Source organism: Bos grunniens, chromosome 18, assembly GCF_055505025.1.
Source record: "Bos grunniens cultivar Pamir isolate PY7600 chromosome 18, Bosgru_T2T1.0, whole genome shotgun sequence".
Lineage (NCBI taxonomy): Eukaryota > Metazoa > Chordata > Mammalia > Artiodactyla > Bovidae > Bos > Bos grunniens.
In genome coordinates this window covers 4,020,841-4,034,050 of record NC_141182.1, presented here as the reverse complement: position 1 = coordinate 4,034,050, position 13,210 = coordinate 4,020,841, and positions in this window count along the sequence as shown.

Below are 13,210 nucleotides of genomic sequence, written 5' to 3'. Positions count from 1 at the left end.
GTATGGTGTTAGAAAGTGGTCCAGTTTCATTCTTTTACAAGTGGTTGACCAGATTTCCCAGCACCACTTGTTAAAGAGATTGTCTTTAATCCATTGTATATTCTTGCCTCCTTGGTCAAAGATAAGGTGTCCATATGTGCGTGGATTTATCTCTGGGCTTTCTATTTTATTCCATTGATCAATATTTCTGTCTTTGTGCCAGTACCATACTGTCTTGATAACTGTGGCTTTGTAGTAGAGCCTGAAGTCAGGTAGGTTGATTCCTCCAGTTCCATTCTTCTTTCTCAAGATCGCTTTGGCTATTTGAGGTTTTTTGTATTTCCATACAAATTGTGAAATTATTTGTTCTAGCTCTGTGAAGAATACTGTTGGTAGCTTGATAGGGATTGCGTTGAATCTATAAATTGTTTTGGGTAGTATACTCATTTTCACTATATTGATTCTTCCAATCCATGAACATGGTATATTTCTCCATCTATTAGTGTCCTCTTTGATTTCTTTCACCAGTGTTTTATAGTTTTCTATATATAGGTCTTTAGTTTCTTTAGGTAGATATATTCCTAAGTATTTTAATCTTTCCGTTGCAATGGTGAATGGAATTGTTTCTTTAATTTCTCTTTCTGTTTTCTCATTATTAGTGTATAGGAATGCAAGGGATTTCTGTGTGTTGATTTTATATCCTGCAACTTTACTATAGTCATTGATTATTTCTAGTAATTTTCTGGTGGAATCTTTAGGGTTTTCTATGTAGAGGATCATGTCATCTGCAAATAGTGAGAGTTTTACTTCTTCTTTTCCAATTTGGATTCCTTTTATTTCTTTTTCTGTTCAGATTGCTGTGGCCAAAACTTCCAAAACTATGTTGAATAGTAATGGTGAAAGTGAGCACCCTTGTCTTGTTCCTGACTTTAGAGGAAATGCTTTCAATTTTTCACCATTGAGGATAATGTTTGCTGTGGGTTTGTCATATATAGCTTTTATTATGTTGAGGTATGTTCCTTCTATTCCTGCTTTCTGGAGAGTTTTTATCATAAATGGGTGTTGAATTTTGTCAAAGGCTTTCTCTGCATCTATTGAGATTATCATATGGTTTTTATTTTTCAATTTGTTAATGTGGTGTATTACATTGATTGATTTGCGGATATTGAAGAATCCTTGCATCCCTGGGATAAAGCCCACTTGATCATGGTGTATGATCTTTTTAATGTGTTGTTGGATTCTGATTGCTAGAATTTTGTTAAGGATTTTTGCATCTATGTTCATCAGTGATATTGGCCTGTAGTTTTCTTTTTTTGTGGCATCTTTGTCAGGTTTTGGTATTAGGGTGATGGTGGCCTCATAGAATGAGTTTGGAAGTTTACTTTCCTCTGCAATTTTCTGGAAGAGTTTGAGCAGGATAGGTGTCTGCTCTTCTCTAAATTTTTGGTAGAATTCAGCTGTGAAGCCGTCTGGACCTGGGCTTTTGTTTGCTGGAAGATTTTTGATTACAATTTCAATTTCCATGCTTGTGATGGGTCTGTTAAGATTTTCTATTTCTTCCTGATCCAGTTTTGGAAAGTTGTACTTTTCTAAGAATTTGTCCATTTCTTCCACGTTGTCCATTTTATTGGCATATAATTGTTGATAGTAGTCTCTTATGATCCTTTGTATTTCTGTGTTGTCTGTTGTGATCTCTCCATTTTCGTTTCTAATTTTGTTGATTTGATTTTTCTCCCTTTGTTTCTTGATGAGTCTGGCTAATGGTTTGTCAATTTTATTTATCCTTTCAAAGAACCAGCTTTTGGTTTTGTTGATTTTTGCTATGGTCTCTTTTGTTTCTTTTGCATTTATTTCTGCTCTAATTTTTAAGATTTCTTTCCTTCTACTAACCCTGGGGTTCTTCATTTCTTCCTTTTCTAGTTGCCTTAGGTGTAGAGTTAGGTTATTTATTTGACTTTTTTCTTGTTTCTTGAGGTGTGCCTGTATTGCTATGAACTTTCCCCTTAGGACTGCTTTTACCGTGTCCCACAGGTTTTGGGTTGTTGTGTTTTCATTTTCATTCGTTTCTATGCAAATTTTGATTTCTTTTTTGATTTCTTCTGTGATTTGTTGGTTATTCAGCAGTGTGTTGTTCAGCCTCCATATGTTGGAATTTTTAATCGTTTTTCTCCTGTAATTGAGATGTAATCTTACTGCATTGTGGTCAGGAAAAATGCTTGGAATGATTTCCGTTTTTTTGAATTTACCAAGGCTAGCTTTATGGCCCAGGATGTGATCTATCCTGGAGAAGGTTCCATGTGCGCTTGAGAAAAAGGTGAAATTCATTGTTTTGGGATGAAATGTCCTATAGATATCAATTAGGTCTAACTGGTCTATGGTATCGTTTAAAGTTTGTGTTTCCTTGTTAATTTTCTGTTTAGTTGATCTATCCATAGGTGTAAGTGGGGTATTAAAGTCTCCCATGATTATTGTGTTATTGTTAATTTCTCCTTTCATACTTGTTAGCATTTGTCTTACATACTGCGGTGCTCCCGTGTTGGGTGCATATATATTTATAATTGTTATATCTTCTTCTTGGATTGATCCTTTGATCATTATGTAGTGACCTTCTTTGTCTCTTTTCACAGCCTTTGTTTTAAAGTCTATTTTATCTGATATGAGTATTGCTACTCCTGCTTTCTTTTGGTCCCTATTTGCATGGAAAATCTTTTTCCAGCCCTTCACTTTCAGTCTGTATGTGTCCCCTGTTTTGAGGTGGGTCTCTTGTAGACAACATATGTAGGGGTCTTGTTTTTGTATCCATTCAGCCAGTCTTTGTCTTTTGGTTGGGGCATTCAACCCATTTACGTTTAAGGTAATTACTGATAAGTATGATCCCGTTGCCATTTACTTTATTGTTTTGGGTTCGAGTTTATACACCGTTTTTGTGTTTCCTCTCTAGAGAATATCCTTTAGTATTTGTTGGAGAGCTGGTTTGGTGGTGCAGAATTCTCTCAGCTTTTGCTTGTCTGAAAAGCTTTTGATTTCTCCTTCATACTTGAATGAGATCCTTGCTGGGTACAATAATCTGGGCTGTAGGTTATTTTCTTTCATCATTTTAAGTATGTCTTGCCATTCCCTCCTGGCTTGAAGAGTTTCTATTGAAAGATCAGCTGTTATCCTTATGGGAATTCCCTTGTGTGTTATTTGTTGTTTTTCCCTTGCTGCTTTTCATATTTGTTCTTTGTGTTTGATCTTTGTTAATTTGATTAATATGTGTCTTGGGGTGTTTCGCCTTGGGTTTATCCTGTTTGGGACTCTCTGGGTTTCTTGGACTTGGGTGATTATTTCCTTCCCCATTTTAGGGAAGTTTTCCACTATTATCTCCTCAAGTATTTTCTCATGGTCTTTCTTTTTGTCTTCTTCTTCTGGAACCCCTATGATGTGAATGTTGTAGCATTTAATATTGTCCTGGAGGTCTCTGAGATTGTCCTCATTTCTTTTAATTCGTTTTTCTTTTATCCTCTCTGATTCATTTATTTTGGGGTGTTTCGCCTTGGGTTTATCCTGTTTGGGACTCTCTGGGTTTCTTGGACTTGGGTGATTATTTCCTTCCCCATTTTAGGGAAGTTTTCCACTATTATCTCCTCAAGTATTTTCTCATGGTCTTTCTTTTTGTCTTCTTCTTCTGGAACCCCTATGATGTGAATGTTGTAGCGTTTAATATTGTCCTGGAGGTCTCTGAGATTGTCCTCATTTCTTTTAATTCGTTTTTCTTTTATCCTCTCTGATTCATTTATTTCTACCATTCTATCTTCTAATTCACTAATCCTGTCTTCTGCCTCTGTTATTCTACTATTTGTTGCCTCCAGAGTGTTTTTAATTTCACTTATTGCATTATTCATTATATATTGACTCTTTTTTATTTCTTCTAGGTCCTTGTTAAACCTTTCTTGCATCTTCTTAATCCTTGTCTCCAGGCTATTTATCTGTGATTCCATTTTAGTTTCAAGATTTTGGATCAATTTCACTATCATTATTCGGAATTCTTTATCAGGTAGATTCCCTATCTCTTCCTCTTTTGTTTGGTTTGTGGGCATTTATCCTATTCCTTTATCTGCTGAGTATTCCTCTGTCTCTTCATCTTGTTTAAATTGCTGAGTTTGGGGTGTCCTTTCTGTATTCTGGCAGTTTGTGGAGTTCTCTTTATTGTAGCGTTTCCTCACTGTGTGTGGGTTTGTACAGGTGGCTTGTCAAGGCTTCCTGGTTAGGGAAGCTTGTGTCGGTGTTCTGGTGGGTGGAGCTGTATTTCTTCTCTCTGGAGTGCAATGAAATGTCCAGTAATGAGTTATGAGATGTCTATAGTTTTGGGGTGACTTTGGGCAGCCTGTATCTTGAAGCTCAGGGCTGTGTTCCTTTGTTGCTGGAGAATTTGCTTGGTATGTCTTGCCCTGGAACTTATTGGCCCTTGTGTGGTGCTTGGTTTCAGTGTCGGTATGGAGGCATTTGATGAGCTCCTGTCAATTAATGTTCCTTGGAGTCAGGAGTTCCCTGGAGTCAGGGTTTGGACTTAAGTCTCCTGCTTCCGGTTATCGGTCTTATTTTTACAGTAGTTTCAAAACTTCTCCTTCTATACAGCACCATTGATAAAACATCTACATTAAAGATGAAAAGTTTCTCTACAGTGAGGGTCACTCAGAGAGGTTCACAGGGTTACATGGAGAAGAGAAGAGGGAGGAGGGAGTTAGAGGTGACCCAAATGAGATGAGGTGAATCAATAGTGGAGAGAGTGGGCTAGCCAGTAGTCACTTCCTTATGTGCACTCCACAACTGGACCACTCAGAGATGTTCACGGGGTTATACAGAGAAGAGAAGAAGGAGGAAGGTAACAGAGGTGGCCAGAAGGATAAAAGGGGGGAATGAAGAGGAGGGAGACAGATCCAGCCAGTAATCAGTTCCGTAAGTGTTCTCCACCGTCTGGAACACACAGAAATTCACAGAGTTGGGTAGAGTAGAGAGGGGTTAGGGAGGAGACACAGGTGACCTGGTGGAGAAAAAGGAGAGTCCAAAGGGAGAGAGAGCAGTCAAGCCAGTAATCTCACTCCCTAGTGAAAAATGGGTCCTGAAGATTGGGTCCATAAAGGTACAAAATTGGTAACAAATACATAAAAGCAAAAATTAAAAATCTAGAGTAGAGTTTGGAATTTCAAAAATACGATGTTAAAGAAAAGAAAAAGGAAAAGAAAGAGAGAAAAAACGAACAAACCAAAACAAACAAGGTCGCGCAAATTATAAAGGAAGTACAGGTACAAAATTGATAACTAATACCAGAAAGCAAAAATTAAAAATCTAGAGTAGAGTTTGGAATTTCAAAAATACGATGTTAAAGAAAAGAAGAAGGAAAAGAAAGAGAGAAAAAAACGAACAAGCAAAAACAAACAAGGTCACGAAAATTATAAAGAAAGTACAGGTACAAAATTGATAACTAATACCAGAAAGCAAAAATTAGAAATCTAGAGTAGAGTTTGGAATTTCAAAAATACGATGTTAAAGAAAAGAAGAAGGAAAAGGAAGAGAGAAAAAACGAACAAACAAAAACAAACAAGGTCGCGAAAATTATAAAGAAAGTACAGGTACAAAACTGATAACTAATACCAGAAAGCAAAAATTAGAAATCTAGAGTAGAGTTTGGAATTTCAAAAATACGATGTTAAAGGAAAGAAGAAGGAAAAGAAAGAGAGAAAAAAACGAACAAGCAAAAACAAACAAGGTCACGAAAATTATAAAGAAAGTACAGGTACAAAACTGATAACTAATACCAGAAAGCAAAAATTAGAAATCTAGAGTAGAGTTTGGAATTTCAAAAATACGATGTTAAAGAAAAGAAGAAGGAAAAGGAAGAGAGAAAAAACGAACAAACAAAAACAAACAAGGTCACGAAAATTATAAAGAAAGTACAGGTACAAAATTGATAACTAATACCAGAAAGCAAAAATTAAAAATCTAGAGTAGAGTTTGGAATTTCAAAAATACAATGTTAAAAAAAAAAAAAAGAAGAAGAAAAATAAAGAGAGAAAACAAACAAACAAATACGAACAATGTCACAAAAATTATAAAGAAAATACAGGTACAAAATTGATATCTAATACCAAAAAGCATAAATTAAAAATCTAGAGTAAAGTTTGGAATTTCAGATATACAATGTTATATAAAAGAAGAAGAGAAAGAAACAGAGAAGAAATTTTTTAAAAAAGTCACAGAAATTATATATAAAAAAACTATAGGTACAAAATTGATAACATATACCAAAAAGCGAAAATTAAAAATCTAGAGTAGAGTTTGGAATTTCAAAAATACAATGTTAAAGAAAAGAAGAAAAAAACAAAATCAAAAAAAAAAAAACAAGGTCAAAAAATTATAAAATATATATATATGAAGTTTACTGAAGAAGAAAAAAATAGGGTCTTTTTTTTTTTTTTTGCAAAGTAATAGGTTATAAAAGTGAAAATTAAAGGAACAATAGAGGACTTAAAAAATTTTTTTTAATTAAAAAAAAAGAATGATCATAAAAATAATAAAAATATATCTAGGACTTTTTTTTTTTTTTTTTTTTGTGGGTGTTGTGGGTTCAGTTCATTTTTGGCTAGTTCCTTGGTCAGATTTATATTTCTCAAGATCTATAGGCCCCTTCCTATGTAGTCCGTAGTAACCACAGGGTTTTGATCTATTGCCTGTAGCTTCCAAGGCGTTTCCTTCTGTTATATCTTCTTCTGTTTGCTAGTCTCTTCAGTATCTGGTTTCCGCCCTGACACAAAGGGCACGGTGGAGGACACTTTTTTTTTTTTTTTTTTTAGGCTTACTTGTTCAGTCGCGCTGTGGGGAGGGAGGGAGGGATGCTGCAAACAAATAACACTGGCGTGGGCTCGCAGTGCCTCAGCCACCCTGGGTCTGCCCCCGCTCACGGCGCGTGTAGCCTCCCTGTCCACACTGCTCGGACTCTAGGTTGTTCCGCGGGGAACAATCCGAGGCTGGCCCTGGGCTGCATGCACCTCCCAGGTCCAAGCCGCTCAGGTTCAGGCACTCGGGTAGTCCTCAGAGGCGCAGACTCAGTTGGGCCTGCATTTTGTGCTCTTCCCAGGTCCGAGCAGCTCAGGTGATGAGGTGTTTGGCGAGCGCCAATGCTGCGACTTATCGCCTCCCCGCCACTCGGTTATCTGGGTGTAAAACCGGCGCACCTTCTCAGGCAGATGTTGACCGTCCAGACCCCCAAGAAGTTTTAGTTAGCAAAGAAGCCTGCTTACAGTTTTATAGATAATGTCTCTCTGGGGCTGCGATTGCCCCCTTCCGGCTCTGGCTGCCTGTCACCGGAGGGGGAAGATCTGCAGCCGGCTATCTCTGTTCATTCCTTTGTTCCGTGCGCGGGCCTGGCGGTCTTAGGTTAGGGCTGGCTTTTTGCGTGGTAGATATCCCACAGTCTGGTTTGCTAGCCCAAATTATTTCGCTCAGATAGCGCTCAGGGTATTCAGGCCAGATTCTTACTCTCAGCGATGCAGCCCACGCCGCGCCTCCCTGCCCAGCCCCGGCTTGCTAATGGCGGATGCAGGCGTCTGTGCTGCTTCTCCGCTGGGGGAGTTACCGTAGGGCTCGCAATCTGCGAGTTTTAATTGTTTATTTATTTTTTCTCCCTGTTATGTTGCCCTCTGTGCTTCCAAAGCTCGGCACAGATTCGGCAGTGAGAAGGTTTCCTGGTGTTTGGAAACTTCTCTCTTTTTAAGATTCCCTTCCCGGGACGGAACTCCGTCCCTCCCTATTTTGTCTCTTTTTTTTGTTTGTTTTTAATATTTTTTCCTACCTCCTTTCGAAGAGTTGGGTTGCTTTTCTGGGTGCCTGATGTCCTCTGCCGGCATTCAGAAGTTGTTTTGTGGAATTTACTCGACGTTTAAATGCTCTTTTGATGAATTTGTGGGGGAGAAAGTGTTCTCCCCGTCCTACTCCTCCGCCATCTTGGCTCCTCCCCCAATATGCCTGTTTTTAATACTGAAAGTTTTAGTAGAGGATTTTATCTTTGGGAATTTTGTTCTCAACGGGACCAATGACTTCTCCTGAATGGAGCTATTACTATTTTGTGTAGAGAAGGAGATGTAGTACTTCTCTTTTCTAATACTCTGAAGAAAAAGACTTTAACCTAAAGGCTACTGTCATGCCATGCATGACATATGAATAATAAGTACTTTGATTAACTTTTCTCTCTCATGAGCAGTGAATATCTAGTCCCAGGTAAATGCCCACATGCCCAAAACCAATTCAAAATTATATCTGTTTTTACCCCAAGTTTAACCAATATTTAGAATTGCAAGTAAAATAATGATTTCTCTTTCATTTAAAATTATTTCATTTAGGGATAAGACTTGTCTCTAAGATAGGATGACATACAACTGATTTAAATAAACCTCATACTTGTTTATTAACCACTGTCCATAATTTTAGTATTTTAACTCGGATGTATCTAAATAGTTAGTCTATTGAATTCTACTTTTGATATTTTTACTTATGAATATCAATTTGGTTCAGAAATATTTGCCAAAAATTGTAATTATACCTAAGAATTAGTATGTTTCATTTACTTTCCTTAGTAACTATGTTTTAACATTGCAGTGTTTATGGTTTTCAAACACATCAGGGAAAATCTGATCATGGCAGAAATAATATATAAAAAACTAATGAAACTGAAAGATGGAAGTGAAAGGGGGGAGTGAAAAAGTTAGCTTAAAACTCAACATACAGAAAACTAAGATCATGGCATCCAGTTCCATCACTTTATGGCAAATAGATGGGGAAACAATGGAAACAGTCAGAGACATTATTTTCTTGGGCTCCAAAATCACTGGAGATAGTGACTGCAGCCATGAAATTAAAAGATGCCTGCTCCTTGAAAGAAAAGCTATGACTAACCTAGACAGCATATTAAAAAGCAGAGACGTTACCTGGCCGACAAAGGTCTGTCTAGTCAAGGCTATGGTTTTTCCAGTAGTCATGTATGCATGTGAGAGTTGGGCTATATAGAAAGCTGCGTGCTGAAGAATTGATGCTTTTGAACTGTGGTGTTAGAGAAGACTCTTGAGAGTCCCTTGGACTGCAAGGAGATCCAACCAGTCCATCCTAAAGGAAATCAGTCCTGAATATTCATTGGAGAACTAATGCTGAAGCTCAAGCTCCAATACTTTGGCCACCTGATGTGAAGATCTGACTCATTGGAAAAGACCCTGATGCTGGGAAAAATTGAGGGCAGGAGGAGAAGGGAACGACAGAGGATGAGATGGTTGGATGGCATCACCAACTCAATGGACATGAGTTTGAGTAAGCTCCAGGATTGGGTGATGGACAGGGAAGCCTGGCGTGCTGCAGTCATGGGGTTGCAGAGTTGGACACGACTGAGCGACTGAACTGAACTGAACCATTTCCTTTCTAAGCACTCGCATTTTATTCTTCACCAATTTATGAAGATTCCTAGCATTATCATTGTGTACCTTTCTGTAACGTCTAACTCCTGCCTGAAAGAATCACCATTGTTGTTTTACAAACTAGCAGTTATTTTGGAAGTGTTAAATAAACAGATTTCAACATCAAACTTAAAGGTTGACCCAGATCTCTTAAGAAGTCTCCTGTGGCCATGTGCATGTCTTTGTGAGAAACTCTTAATACTATTTATAATCCAATTTCATGAGCCCTTCCATCTTTTATTGGAATCTAAGTCCCTCCAGAGTATGAAAAGGACTGATCATTGTGTCAGAGATCTATAAGATGTCCTTAATATTGTAGTTGCTATTTAATAATTACTCTATCAGAGTTTAACTAAAAAAGATTGAGATTTTTCTACTTAAAAATCAAAGTCATTTGGCTTTACTGAGTCTTATCATGATGAAATCTAGCATGTTGTTACTAGAAGTGAGTGAGTGATAGTCGCTCAGTTGTGTCCGACTCTTTGCGACCCCATGGACTATAACCCTGCCAGGCTCCTCTGTCCATGGAATTCTCCAGGCAAGACTACTGGAGTGGGTTGCCATTTCCTTCTCCAGTGTTACTAGCAGAATTTCCTATAAATAATTAAGATGAAGTAATTTAGATTCATTTATTCAAGTGTCTGTTGAGTACCATATGTGTGTCACTGTTTAAGTGCTTAGGATATATTGGCAATTCCTTACACCATGACAATATATATTATTAAAGAGCAAGATAGGAGATAAAATAGTAGCAAATAAATATACCTTATGGGATATTAGACATTGATAAATATGTGAATAATGAGAATAGTAAATCAGAATCAGGTGTTTGGAAATACAGAACAGGAAATGAGTTTGTATTAAAATTCTAAATATTCTGGATGTAGTAGAACTTACTGCAAAGCTGATACATTCTGAGAGAGAGCAGTCCAACACACTAGCTCATAAAAGTACTCTATTTTTAGAATTACTAAAGTTATTTCTCTAAATACATGTGATCTTTAGACATCTCAGTTTTCCTTCTTAATGGCTTAAACCTTTTAGAGCAGTTTCTAGGAGAAGCCTTTGCATATCTTTACACATCTATAAAAAGCCATTTTATGTGAAGTCTTTGTATATCATGCATCTTATATTTCCATACCTACTAGTAGCCATCTCTCAGTTGAATCTTGTAGGTCATTTCCAACCTTGATTTCCTAGGCAATTGATGTACATTTTTATATTCATTATATAGCATAGATATATGGACACTTTGATACCCAATTACTGTTTCATCTTTAATGTAGACCCTCTCAAATTAGACAGTCTGTGGTAGCACATCTTTTCATTATAGTATTGCCATTCATATTTATTTTCCTGCATACATATATTATTTTTCTTGTTGTTTTGTTTAAGCTCTCTGAAAATCAAGGAAATGTTTTGTCATTATGTGTTTCAAAATTTCCCCCAGTTTATTATTAACTTAGTTTGTCATTTGACATTTAATGTATCTGTGTATAGAAAACAAAATGTATAAATGAATTTGGGTTTTTTTAATATTTTGTTTAAGTTTATTGATTTTTTTCTGAGTGTGGCTTTTGATCCATTTTCTACGATTTTATACTTTTGAACAAGTCTAAATTTATATACTAAATATGTAATAGTAAAGTTTATTTATTTATTTCTACAGATTGAAATATCCCACTCTGAAATGATTCTAGATAGATATTAAAGAGGAGACAAAGCAAGCCCCAGGTCCGTGAAGGTACTAATTTTTTAAATTTACAATCTCTCATTTCTTGATTTACGTTAGTCTACTGCAATTGAAGTCCACTGGAATTAAATACAAATCTTAAACATATAAATATCCTAAAAAATGGATAAACAGAGAAGTCGTGAAATGCTGCAAGAATAAAGGTCAATCAGAAACGTTGTTTTAGTGGCGAAGTGGAAGAACTGTGCACTGGACATCAGACGCTCACTACTAGTTACATAGTATTAAGCCTTAGCTTTCCCACAAAGAGTCTGCCTGCAATGCAGGGGACCTGGGTCCAATCCCCCGTCAGGAAGATTCCCTGGAGAAGGGAGTGGCAACCTACTCCAGTATTCTTGCCTGGAAAATCCCATGGACGGAAGAGCCTGCAGGCTATGGGGTCCATGGGGTTGCAAAGAGTCGGACATGACTGAGTGACTAACACTTTCCCACTAATGAAACAGGAAGGTAGGACTATCTTACTGGTTTCCAAGAAATGTTTGAAAGACTCCCTAGAGCTAAGAAAAACACTGAAAGGGTCTGTGAAGCTAAAATGAAGCTTTGTGTTCAACCTCATCTATCACTAGAACCTCAGATTAACTCTGACAGCTGAAAAATAAAAACGAACTTCTGAGTGTTAGGTTTCCTCTTTCCACCCAACATAAGCCAACTGCAGGTAAATATACCGTGAAATGGGCTTATGCCTCTGCATGTGTAAAGTGAGTGTTTCCATAAACATCTAATGACTGGTAAAAATGCTCTAAATCGCACACCTGTGTGATAGTCAGAAAAGTCCTTTGATCCTGGTGTAATTATTTATATAAAGGAACAGATTGGCTTTGCTGGATTCACTGACTTAAAAACTGCATCTCTACATTTCTGCCATTTCAAGGCTGTCTTGATTAAGATGTAGAAAGGAATTAAGTTTATTCAAGCTGGATTAATGAAATGTTTTGTGTCCTTGCTTCTGTCTCACTTTTTAAAAAATTCTTTTTCCTTCCTCCTCGAGTTTAATATATGATTCTTTTACAGAAAGTACTCATATAAAGGGTTTCAGAACCACATATGTGGCCATTTTATATTGGTTGCAGTGTTTTGAAATTATGGTTTCATTATCTCTTGGCCTGCTTTTTAGAGAGAAAAATACGTGTATCACCATCATTATAAGCTTTGGAACACTATTGAGATTGAAGTGCTATGCTTGCAAAAAAAAAAAATTGATTCTAACAAATGGTGTGCTTGGAATTTTCCTTTCTACTGAGTTTTTATTCATATTTTAAATTCTCACATGGTGTTCTGAAACAGTTACAATGAATCAGAGGGCTGGCTTCAGCTTTGCAAATATATTAATAGAAATTATTGGGCATTTCAGTTCATCGAGAAATAGCATCCGAGGGGGGAAAAATAAACCTTTGCCAGCTAGTGTTAAGACAAGGCGCAAAAAGAATTGAATCAGTATTATTGCTTTCCATTTGACAAGCACAAAATTGTACTATCTCTGAGAGGAACTATTTGTAAACTTCTTGGAACATAGCTACCATTGTATTCATTTCTTACTAAGATCTATAAGGTACCTTAGTAATGCTGCCTTCATACCGCTGTGCTTGAGCTTACACGATGCACCCTGTTTAAAGACCCTGATGGTGTTTAAATACTGACTGTGGGAAACCGTGCCCTGGGAGTACATTCACTGAGATCCAAAGACAGGAGAGGCTGTTGCACACCATCAGGACCCGCCGTCACCTGTGGGTGCAAAGAGACGTGTGGGTTTCTAAAGTGTCTCCAGTGCAGTTTCACGGATCACCGTGAACAGCACCCAAATGATGATTTACAAATCACTGCTTACGTGTTGCTTCAAATTCTAAATGTTATTAATCAACTTGTGACTAAGAAAACCTTTGAATGGGTCGTGTCTTCCTGACAACATGTCTTAAAATAACTGTGTAAAACACCACACTGCCTTTGGGTTACCCAGAGACTGATGATTCTGTATTGTGATTACGCAGGATATTTGGTTAGC